Source organism: Thunnus maccoyii, chromosome 3 (genome assembly GCF_910596095.1).
Source record: "Thunnus maccoyii chromosome 3, fThuMac1.1, whole genome shotgun sequence".
NCBI classification, from domain to species: Eukaryota; Metazoa; Chordata; class Actinopteri; order Scombriformes; family Scombridae; genus Thunnus; species Thunnus maccoyii.
Window position 1 is genome coordinate 5,100,960 of NC_056535.1, and position 12,919 is coordinate 5,113,878.

At 39.1% G+C, this 12,919-nt stretch overlaps 1 long non-coding RNA gene across 2 annotated transcripts in view; it reads left to right on the forward strand.

Annotated features, from left to right (window-relative positions):
* LOC121890835 overlaps positions 1-12,919 on the forward strand; it is a 29,710-nt gene that overhangs the window by 1,040 nt on the left and 15,751 nt on the right. The window contains exon 2 of one of the 2 annotated variants that reach the window (XR_006093941.1): positions 5,284-5,366. This is a non-coding gene — a long non-coding RNA (uncharacterized LOC121890835). Of the gene's footprint in view, positions 1-5,170; positions 5,367-12,919 lie in introns of those variants that run through there. The other variant, XR_006093938.1, reaches the window with a different exon arrangement.

The window sequence follows — 12,919 nt, forward strand, 5'->3', positions numbered from 1 at the left end:
CCTTTCAGTAAAATAGGTACGATGTATGAATTGCTATGATGACAATAAAATGAAAAAGGTATTAAAAAAAGAAAGGGGTTGCTTATAGTGACAAACCCACTCTATTACTTTGTAGTAGGGGTCTTCGTGGATCCAAAATGTTGGATCTGATATGACCTGTTAAATTTTTATAAAAGAGAGACCCAAATTAAAAGAGGACTCAAGCAGCACCAGACCCAACCCAAATAGACCCAATGATAATTAGACCTGATCCAAAATGCAGTTGACCCAAACAGAGAGAGAACAATAACACCAGCAACAGAATGATGATCTTTCAGTGATCATTATCAGTCTAACAAGCAGCTGCGGTGGAAAAGAGCAGCGATACTATAGCCTAATAATACTGTCTTATGAGTAAATACAGTCATAGAAACTAATTCCAAAATAATTAGTGTATACAGTATGCTTCAAAGCCTAAAGATATAATTTAAGGTGCATCAAGAACAAAACATTCTGTAGTCAGCTGGACTATAGATAGAAGATCATTTTCTAACCAATTTAATATCTGTGAGCCAAATTCAAAAAATAATCATCATTTATTAGCATACATTTTTAATATACTGTAGGTCGCAGGTTTTCTACAAATATTTTCTGCAACTTTAATGTACCATGTGTTAACCATTCCTGCTTCAGCATCCAGACCATGGGTCTGGAAGCCCGAGGCTGAAGAACTTTAAAGTTAAGCCCCTTCAATTTACTCAGGATTTGGCGAGCAAAGCAGGGGAACTTGGTCTTGAGGAACTGTAGCATTTATCAACTGACAAATTGAAGCTTAAACTGTACATTCACAGTTTTACTATTAACTTTAATCTGCTCCAATTGATAGTGCCTGCCTGCTCTGCTGCACACTGTCACTAGTCTCACTTGTGTCTTGTTTTCTCAGAACTGAGTGGACTGGTGAAGACCTCTGCTTTGCGGTTCTCCCTAGCATTTCAGTATCTTTCAGCTCACTGTTACTTCGTTTACCGTTCTGAGGAACTCAGTGTATGTAATGGAGGGTAATGGAGGGATTGATTTTGAAGGGTTTAGGGGTTCTTTTGACTGGGTAGAGAGCAACACTGGGCAACCGAGGAGCTAGACCCTAAAAAGTGAGTTATTACAACACTTAAAACCAGGGTATAAAAAGATCAACATAAAATATCAAAATAAATAAAACTGTTTAAAAGCAAATTAAAAAGGGTAAAAGATCCTCGCTAAAAGAAACTAAAAAGTCTTTAAAATGAATACTATAAAATTCTGAAATTAAAATATCCTTTCAATGTTCAGGAGTAGGGAGTAGGCTGTGGACTGTCACCAGCTGCTCCTACTCCTGAGCCGCAGTCTTCTTGTAGGCTGCTGGTCTCCACAGGTGCTCTGAGGACGGGGAGAAAGAAATAGAAGTCACTTGTTCTGCACGCACACACAACCTTCTAACGGTGCCCAGAGTACTGCTACTATCATGACTCACATGTCCGGGCAGAACTCCAAACTCTGCCCGACTTCTGTGTCCGCTGCACTCTCACACCATTCCCTACAACCCTGCTCCAGACTTCCAGTCGCCTGGAGGGGAACGTTTTGGGGGGGCTGGGGAGCACCACCTCACCTGTGGTTCCTGGTCACCCTGGTGGGGCAATCTCTGGGCCTTTACTCTCTCTCCCCCTCCCCTGGTGGTTCCTCCACGGTATGCCCTTAGATGTGCTGAGGAAGAGAGAGGTGCCAAGCTGTACAAGACTAAAATTGGCCCACCTCATCTTTACCCAGACCCCAGGCATGGCTAAAAGCTGCTCCCTATCTCTGCTGTTCCCCTCCTGTCACGTGTTCCCCACTCTTCTTCCTACTTCCTGTCATCTGTGGCCTTCCTTCCGCCATGCTACGTAAACATATTGATAGACCATATGTTTACAGACATCTGCAGATAGAAACAGATGGAAACAGGGTAAGTTAACAGATAATCAGAATAGTTATAATGAAAATTAAAATAAATAATCTTTCAAATCAAACATCCCAAGATATGAGTGGAAGGTATTGTTCTTGCAAATGCATTTATACCCTTTTGTGACTCAAAAGTTGCTTAATCATGTCATGTGATATGTTACTTCAGCACACTTTAACAACATATATTATTGGGAGCACTACAGAAAATTGCAGATGAACATTTAATATCCAGAAATTCACATTATAGACACTACCATTGACTATCTAACAAATTGGTCACAATTTCACACACTGCCCATACATGGTCCAGACATATAGGACTAGGTTTTGACCAAGTCTTGTTCTCAGGAGTTAGTGGAGACTAAAACAGAGCTAAAAGGAGAGTGAATATTGGATGTAAAATTCAGTTTAGTTGGCCAAAAACAAACTCCAAATCAATGCTAATGTTGCTCTATGTCTGCTTAATGTGTAAAGAGGCAATTGATTGCTTGTTCCGCTGCACTCAGGTGGCTAAAAAAACCACTTAATGCTGTTTTTCATCAGCTGATCTTTCCCAGATAATGTTACTATATCTGTTGCTGCAAGTAACAGGAACACTTGTGAAATATGTATCATCACTCCTTCTGGTATTACGGTACGTCACTTTCTCGTTAGGTATATGCTGGTCATGTATTTACTGTAGCTCCCAGTGGTTGCAGAACAGTTAGCAATACTTCTCATTTTCAAAATTTTAGACATTGCTATAGAAGTATGTATTTTTAACAAAGAGATTTTATTCCTTTTTGGTTTTATTGTTTAAAACAGTGGATGTAGCTGTATTGTGTTCACAGATTCAATCACTATTGTGTTAAATAAATCAACAATAGAGGAAAAGAACATGTGTACTTTGTATTGTCATGAAAATTGAGCAGATTGTTACTTTCAGTTCTTTGCAGTTCTGAGGTCTTGGGAGCTTAAAACTTTGATTTTATAACCCGCCCCCTCACCTCACAGTGTCTCACAAACAGACACACATACACAAACACTCACGCACACACACACGCACACACACACACACACACACACACACACACACACACACACACACACACACACACACACACACACAACGTGCACAGAGCCCAGAGGGAAACAACAGGATGCTGCAGAACACTGCATTTGCAACTGGAGCAGACACAGTTCACCCGACAGGATTTTCTCCAAATCCTTCAATTGAATTTCTCCCTCCCGCGAGGGGAAGATGCTGCCGCCTTTCCAGCCCAATATCCCAGAGCAAACACTTGCGTCAGCTGTTTGTGTTTGCCAATACATTATGACTATGAATATTTAAAGGCAAAATGGAGTTTGCTCTTCTGTAACATTCGTCACTTTGAGGAGGAGCCGATGTTTGGAATTAATTTCAAATGCGCTTCATTTAGCGTTCAATAATTACAGCACTTGTTGTTATAAGCATATTTTAGTCAAATAGTTCAATATGACATGAGCAGGTTAGTTATTGAGACAGAAAACCATCATTGTCTTTATTTTCAAACTCAACAAGATTTTGAAATATCAAATAATAATGAATAATACCTTCATCCCTCCACATAGCAGTGACCTATTAAAGACTTACAATAACTAATGTGAGGTCATTTAGATCTCCTAGAAGCCTCATTAAAACTTGCCTTGCAGCTTTCCTTTGTTTGACAAGTATTTTCAGTCAAGGCTCTTATTCTCCGGGTGAAAATAAATTCATGGTAATTGTGAATTCTTTATCGTGAGAAGCTTTTTTTTAATCCTTACAGTGCATCATATGGAATTCCTCCTGGCCAGTGTGTTGAAATGATGCTGTCACTGCAGGCAGGTTCACTTACAGGACTGTAGCTGCCACTAGTAGAAATGATAGTGTATATATATAACAGTCTGATTTTGAATTGCCTCTGTGCTGTTCAGGAAAATGAAGCATACTGTTATCGGTGATTCAACAGTAATGTTTATTTTCTTCGCCCTTGATGATACCTGATGTCTATCAGTCATGTTATTGATGAGTAGAACATTGCAGCCAGTTTAGCTGTGCACGTCCCTCCATTTCATTCAGCCGTGCTGACTTGAGCTGATATAAATTGAGTGAGTGCAATTGATTTTGGGCATCTGCCTTTCAGCGAAGGGGAAGTTGGTGAAAGGAGGAAGAGACAGCAGCACCTCGGTGCAGCGAAGAAGAGGAGAAAGAAATGTGTGTGAGAGCGATAGAGACAGACAGATGGTGTTGCTACACAGGAGCCTGCCCTAATGTAGTTTAGTTCAGCCCTTATCACCACTGGCAGCATTTGGCACAATTTAAACAGATACAGGGAATAGTAAACACAGCTAAGCTTTAAAAGATTTATGACACATTTCAAAACACATTATCTGCATTAAGTTTGCCCAAAAAAAGAGCCAATTTGCAATACTTTTCATCAGATCTGTTTCTTAGCAATAATATATTATTACTGTTATGACAAGCCATGCTACAGTAGGGGTGTGGCCCTAGACACGGCAATGTCAGTCTGTCGATCCAACACTTTGTTTCAGGCTAAAATATCTCAGCAAGTATTGGATGGAATATCATGATATTTGGTAGAATCATTCATATTCCTCACAGGATGAATTCTGAGAGCTTTGGTGATCTCCACTTTACTGTCACGCAATCATCAGGTCAAAATGTCAATTTGTCCAGTACATCAAATGTTGCTTGTGGCACACACTAAAATGTACCATATAGACAGTGTCACACCCTGCCTGGACTTTGTGTGTTTTTTGGTCTTTTTATGTTATTGTGTTCTTTGGGGTCTCCTGGTTTGCACTTCTTTTTAGTCCTTCGGGTCATATGGGTTTTCTTGTTATATTTGGGTGGTGGGTTTGGATTGCCTTTTGTTGTTTAGCCTGGTGTGTTGTATACTTTAGTTTAGGTTCATGATGGTTCTTGGACAGGTTGGTGTGGGTTGTATTAGAGTATTGTGTTTTCTGGGTTTTGGTTTTGTTACTGTTTCCCTTGTGTGTTCATGTACTCCTCCTCATCTGCCCTGCTTCACCCTCGTTAGCCCTGCTCTGCTCTGTGTCTTCCTCACACCTGCCCTGTATCAGTCTGGTCAGCTTCCTGTGTTTCCTCAGCCAATCACTCCCAGCCTGCCCTTGTGTCTCATCACCTGTTCCCCATTCCTTGATTAGTTTAGTCTGTATTTAAGGTCTGGTTTTGAGTTGAGTCTTTGTTGGATCATTCGTTTTGTTTCGTCTGCTAGTTCTGTTCAGCTCTGTTTGCCTGTTCTTGACCATCCATGATTAAAGGAGATTTTCATCAAATCTGCATTCCAGCCTCTGCGTTTGGGTCCACTCCTGCTTCCCCAACCTGACAGACAGAAGTAGTAAAAACACAGTGGCAGAGATGTGTTGATCTGGTGAGTGACTGTATGTATGTAGATGCTGCTTGTGTGCAGGCTTACACAGAAAACAATGTAGACCTGCAAACTTGTTGCCATTTGCCAGTGAAATGACTTAAACTTAGTTCAGCCTAGCGACAGCACCGACCCACTACAGTATATGTAAGGCAGGTGATTCCCTTCTCAAAGCACTGTAGCTAACAGCGCCTTGATTCACGATAACTCTCCAGGAAAGTCACAATTATATCACTTTTGCTGTCCTAATGCACCCTGACTGCTACAATACTTCTATCTGTATGGTGCATCTGTGTTACTGTTATTTTTATATTACATGATGTCATGCAATGCTGAAAGTAAGAGTTTCACTCCAAGCCATCCTCAACTTCAGCAGAGAGAAATGGTCAAAAGAGGGAAAGTGGCAAAAAAAGAGGTGCTGGGCTGAGCAGAGAGAACATGGGCTTAGCATCATACATCATCATACACTGCCTGTACAGTATGTGTTGCACTTAAGTCTTATTCCAACATAAAATAAGTTGTGTTTAATAGCTTTAATGTATTTAACACATTATAAATTGCTAACAACATTAAGCAGTCATTTATGGGAGTCAGCAGGGCGGTTCAATAGCAATAGCGAAAAAGAGAAGACATTTCTAAAAAATACTGCTAATACTTCACTACTAATGCTGTCATCTGACCTCTAAAGAGCTGACCATGACAGGTAAAAAATATATTGTGCAGGTGATAACATGACAAAATGTCATCACTTTGTACCTCTTTCACAGTTAACCTTTGCCGGCTGTTTTTATTCTCCTCAGTCTGATTTACACACATTCAACATGTCAATTCAGTCTGCGATCCAAAATGTCAAAACATATTGAACAAAACTCTGATGAAGCGAGGTCATCTTTTATCACCCATATTAAAAGAGATCATTTCCTGCGGAGGAAAAACGAGCTCTGCTGTAATGTCGGTACAGATTGCTCCTGTATATTTCTTCAGGCACAGTTTGCTATCAACAGCAGATATTTATAGATGTCCACCAACTCAATTTCCTTGCCTTCGATTGCAGTAGGCGGTAATCCTCTAAAACTTATAGCTGTGTCCTTAGTTTTTAAAATGTTCAAGTCTAACTAGAATTCATCACAGCTTGACACAAAGTCATCAGTAACATGGCCACATGCATTTCCCCTCTGCTGCAAACATCCATGAGAAGGATCCCTGCACTCATTTGCTTCCACACATTTGTAGTTCATCATTTACTTTATGCTATATAGGTTTCAAGTCATCAAATATTCACAGAAAACTGCTGCTCTTTCACCGCAATGACAACACACTTTTCTAATCATTAAAAATTTTATTGGCCTTATCGCCAGTAAATTGCTCCATGTACCAATATTACCTTACATGGCTTTGGGAGTAATATCATCTGATTCAATTTCTAACACAGCATATGAAAACAGTATAACCGCAGCACTAATTATCACAGCTTCATGATTTAGTCATAAGTCAGTTCTCACTTAGTTTCTAACTTTCAACCCTGTTACACAAGCTTTATGAGACTGTGCAGAAATGTTAAAATATATTTATATGAAGTTGCATAAGCTTACATTAAAGGAAAAAGAATCAAACACAAAAACACCCACTTAAAAGAAACCATGGGATATCTATATTACAAAACGCTTAAACAGAAATATGAGTACTACACTTGATTAAAAGGACAGACTGTACAACAATATGTTAATACTGAAAGAGACAGGAGTTTTAGCTATTGAAATGCCATCAGAGGGAAGCACTCAGTGTGACTGGTTCTGACATAATACACCAGTCAACAAAGCTGAGGCACTGACTCAGTGTGCAAAATCTCCCAATAAGAGCAGAGCAAAGGAACCACATGATTTTCACTGTTTTTTTTCACTGTTTATTCATTTAGGACAGGTTCATAATTTTCTTGTTTTACAGTCTTTGTTAAAACAACAGTCAGGTGCCCAAATGAACACTGAAACAAGCTCTTGCTGTAATTACTCCTGTTCATACTGACCATTAGAAGATCCCTTCCAAACACGCTCGTGCTGTATGTGATGGGGAACAAAATCCACAATCCTTGTTTTGAGGTTTCAGTCATCTGAGTTAGTCAAAGCAAGTGGATGTCTTCCACAGTTTGTCTTTTTAGTAAAAAAAAAAATCCCTCTTTGTGAATAGACAGAGGGTTTTCCTGTTCAGCTGCAGTGGAAGGATTGTACCAGAAATATGGAATTTGGCATTAAAAAGACTCACTTTGAAAGATATCGACTTGCCTCATTAACTTCAAAAAAACTTATATATTATAAATATATTTTTGCACCAAAGGAGGGCTGTGGATTTTGGCCCCCATCACTTATATTGAATGTGCATTATGAAGGGAACAGGAGGAATGATTACAGAAAGAAAACATGTGTCAATATTCATTTGAGCACCTGACAATTATTTTAAGACAGGCTTTAAAAAAAAAAGTCCTTTTACTATTGCTGCTCTGTGTTTTGTAACCAGCTAAAATCTAACACATGAAGTGCAAGTTGAGTTTAAGCTTTGTCAATGGTGTTACTTAACGCAGCATAATTTGAAGTTTTTGTCTAGTTTGGGAGAAGTGGAGCATGCTGTAAACACAACATTGACATGTCACCTTACAAAGGTGTTGTGGCAAATTTATTCACAAACACCAACAGCAATATTAGCATTCATGTGGAATTCACTCTACTTTTCACTCTATTTTGGTCTCCATCAGCTCCTGAGAAATTATCTACCTGCTAAATGCTCCACCATGTTCACCAGGTAGTGGTTAACTTTGATCATGGGCAGGTAGTGCACAGTGGGTTTATCACAGCTTTTGCTGAAAACAGCGAGAGTGAACCAAAACTGTAAAGTTGTCAACCATAAAACCAAAGCAATTAGTGGAAATAGTTGTCAAGTTGACAATTCTGGCTGTCTTTGCCACTAAAAGTGACATGAAATCATCTGAGCCATTGTTAAAATGATAATACAAGTATGACTTTAACAAAGTGACTGGTGCTGGTTGCTGTGTGACTTAACAGGACAGTAAATAGAGACATTTATGTTACAACTATATTTGTGAAATTATATATTGGTAACATGCTTATTCCCTCTGCCACTGACAAGGGCACAAATGTGTGGCGAGTTAGGAATTTCAGTTTTAATAGCAAGGTAGAAAAGAGAAATGTCAGTTTAGGTCCATGGTTAGATTCCATCAACAGCTGACAACAACATGTTCGTTTCTTTGCAGCTCATCTGACAGCTCGGCTGGCTCCCCACCTCCTGCTGTCTCTCTGAGGGAAGGGAGGGACAAAAATTATTATTTTCTCATGGCACTGAGTAATTGGTTATATTCTGTCTGTGAAATATGAAGTATTTATGTGTAGACTTTGTATGTGATTATAGCTTTCTAATTATTCTGATAGCAGAAGTTTTTGTTTGTGCCTTAAGCCCATTCATCCAGTGTCCCCTGGTTGGATTTGTGGGGGGAGCAATGCATTTAATCAATGAGTATAACCTGATCAGACCCGAAACTACTTGATTTTCATCACTTTTAAGTGTTATGTGTAAGAGGAGTTGGTTTTCTAACAATATGCCATTGCAACTGGAAAGCAAAGTTTGACTAATTGATCACTCCTAATGACCAATCTATAACGGCACTGATCACATCAATAACTAATTATGTAATAACGATCACTTTTTACTTGTGAGACACATTTCAAATGTATACAGGTTTGGAGCAGTGCTCCTTGCCAAAAGAAAGATAGAGACAAAAGGGAAAAGGACAAAATGAGTATCTGAGGATTATTACCTCAGCAGAATGTGAAAACGGTTGCACCCACCATTAGCTATTATTCTCTCACCATTTGCATCCATGCTGATCCCCGCTAACCAAAATCTCATCTACTGGGTACAATAGTATGAGTTGCCTGGTATGGCTGATGAGTTGGCTGGATGCACTGGTCTCCAGCAGAATCCATCAGGGTAACTGTGCCAGTCAACAACTCTAAAAGCACCCAAAACAACACCATGATGCTCACAGGAAACATTTTGTAAGACCAGGCGGCTAGACAAATGCTAAATGGCTGGTAATTATTGTAAATGAACTACAAAACCAAATTTACATGTGTATTAGACTAGCTCGAGGCAATTAAGATGTGGGTGATTCAGACAAATGGGTGCCATTCAGGCCTGATCATTTTAAACGAGAAAACAAGTTTGTAATTTCATTTCTGATCACTGAGTCTGATAGAGGATGTGTTTGCTGTGGGAAGTAAACACACTTCAAACACACAACACATCTCCCACCTGAGGCATAAAACCGCAATCATTATCAGGCTCTGCTCTCTGACAAGGACACTGTTTGAGTTCAGCATTGTCACGGACAACATGGAGCCTGTCTGATTATGATTAGGAAAGTAATCAGAGGTAATTGCAGTTCTGTCAAACTATTCATGCTGCACATCTCTCTTGGTCATGACTTTCAGATAGAGAATTAATCTGAAAATCTAAACCATTTGTCATCGTAAGCATGTCAAGACTCGTGTAACATAAAAAACAATGACAGAATTATGACAGGAATTCATATTTGAAGTCATTGATCCTGTTAAATTAGGAATATCAATAACAGGTTTCTTATAACTTACAAGCTATTGACATTTTTGTGACATGTGTCAATGGGAACTTTGACAGTGTGGGTAGGCCTAGACAGACTAAGGGCTCTATTTTCCTTACACAGGTGCAAATGCAAGCACAATCCCCAGGCTCAAGCACACATGGACATGAGTGAGGCTGAAGTTTCTGACAAACAGAGAAAAACTTCACCTCAGAGAAGCACCCAAAGTACCAAAACAAAAGTAAAAAACACCCCAAATCTTAATATACATCAACCCGATTATGCTGTCAGTGGTAGAATGAACAGGCAGTTGATGTATAGGCTTATTTGTGCCACAGCTGCTGGCATACCAGCACTGCCGGTTATAGTTGTTTGAACAATTAATAAAAGTTGATTAATAGATTCAAACTCTGCTGGTCTGCTTCTCCTCTGTATATTTAAAAAGCCTCACTCATGTCTTTGAAGTCCAATAAACATAAATGAGTACATATGCAAAATATCAATCTTTATTTCCAATCCAATGAAGAAAAAAAAACAACCTAATATCTTTAAACAAACAAATGCAAAATAAAGTTTAGAGATTTGCTACTTACTGAGTAGTAAAGTTCAGAAAAGTCAGATGCGTTAAGGTCGGGTGTTGCGTAGGAAGGTTTAAATAATGAATGCAGGTATCCATGTTGTGGCAGCTGTGTGTAAAGTAAGCAGGATTGTGGACAGGTTTGATTATGGTCCTCTGCCCTCAAGTTAGTCTGAGCAGGCAGAAACACAAGTGAACATAACCAACTGCTTCTGAAATCTGCACGTATTGGTGAGGTTTTTAAAAATCATTTACTTGTTTCCTCTGAATGTTCTGGGCCCTGAAAGTAACCTGCAGCTTTTTCCTTGTAAGCCTATATTTGCTGTCTGGGTTTGCAAACTGGACCAGTGTGGACATATACACTGAAAAAATACTGTCAAATGTTATGTTTTAACTTGTTTTCACACAGTTTAGTAGTGTTAATGATTATGTGGCTCTGTCTTCATGTGCAGAAGTCACTACTGTAAATATTGTGAGATGTGACTGCAAGTGGCAAAACTGAAAACACACTGTAATAATCCTCGAGACATGACAGACAAAAAACATTTTGATTCTACAGTGTAAGCGGAGTTTGGACTTTAGCTTATAGGAGCTCCCAGTCAGCAACTATGCCAATGCTGACCAATGATGTAACGGTAATGGTGGCACCCACCCTCAGCCAGGTGTCGCCACTTCTTGTATCCGCATTTCAAATTAAAAGCCCTCTAGTATTTCATACATGGTCTAGCCAATCTTGTTTACCAGACAAGTGTGGTTGTGAAGAAAAAACATAGTAAAACGAAAAAGCAAAATTATAAAATCTTATCAAAAGAACATTAGGCAACTCAGCAATTAATAAAAGGGAAGGACCTTGGCTAGGCTCATGGTTGTTGCACATTAGCACATACTGCTTTCAATAGACCTGCAGCAGAACTGATCTGCACTCCAGCAATGAAATGAACCCTTAAAGCTTCTTCATCCTCTTTTGGTTTTATTGGTGGTTGGCAAACAGCTTTCGGGTGCATTACCACCACCCACTGATCTGGAGTGTGGACTCAAGATCTACCCTCTCTCTGATATTTCTACCAAGCAAAGAATCAAAATCAAAACAACAAAACAGTCATAATTAAATAAATAAATGGGAACCAAATTAAAATTAAAATAAATAAATAAATAATACAGATATTTCTCAGATTCATTAATCTTGTTGATCTTAAGTACTGTAGTAGGAGTTTCCAACACTTGTCACCTGAAGATTTTTTTTTAGAACATCACTGATATTTTGCTCTCCAATCTTTCTTAGTGCATTCTTTAAAATTTCTCTTTCTGGAATATACTTCCGGCAATATAATAAAACATGGTCCACTGTCTCTTCCTCTCCACAATATTCGCACTTTAGACAGTTAAGCTTTCCGATCACCTAGAGAGAACTGTTTAGAACAGTATGACCATTCCTCGATCTTGTTATAACTCCCCCCTCTCCTATTTTGTCCTCCAGAACCTGCATTCCCAACTAAGGGTTTATTTTTAAAAATATTTCATCCTTTACTTTCTTCGTTCCATTCACTCTGCTACCTCTTTCTGATTAGTGCCTTAATCACCACTTTAGCTTCTAACTTAGTAATATTTACATTAATGTGACTACTCCCACTCTTCAAAGCCTTTTTTTGCTGCTTCATCCACCTTCTCATTCCCATCAATTCAAATATGAGCAGGGACCCACAGAAAACTAACAGACAATTGCATTTGGTGAATTCTGATTAATGACTGTAGTATTCCAAACAATAAATTCTCTCTACACCTGGAGTTGCAAAATTTTAAACTCATTAATGCTGCACACGAATCTGATGCAATTACCACTCTCTCTGGCCTGATGTCCTCTACCCATTACAAGGCAATAACCATGGTCATCATTTCACATGCAGAAACAGATATATCATCGGTAAGTCTCCCATACTCAACATTAAACTCAGGGATGACTACTGCTGCAGTCGTTCTTCCTGTCTTTGGGCCTTTAGAATCATCTGTATAAATCTGTAAATAACTGTAGTAATTCCTTCTGATGTATGAATTAATGATCTTACAATTTCCCCACATTCATCTCTTATCCATTCAAAGAGGCTAAGCTCTATCTCTGGCTGTGGCAGTAACCAAGGAGGTATAGCTGGCAGAACAACAGTTGGAGAGTAACTCCTATCCAGTTTACCCATTTCACTAGCCTTCTTTTTAATGACCCAACCAAAGCTCTGTTGGTTTTCGATGTTCCCAGCATGGCTCAATAGCATTTACTGTAGGATGGTTATTATGTCCTTGTAAATTGACCCAATATGTCATCATAAGTTGCTGTCTTTTCCCCATTTCTACCTGCAACGC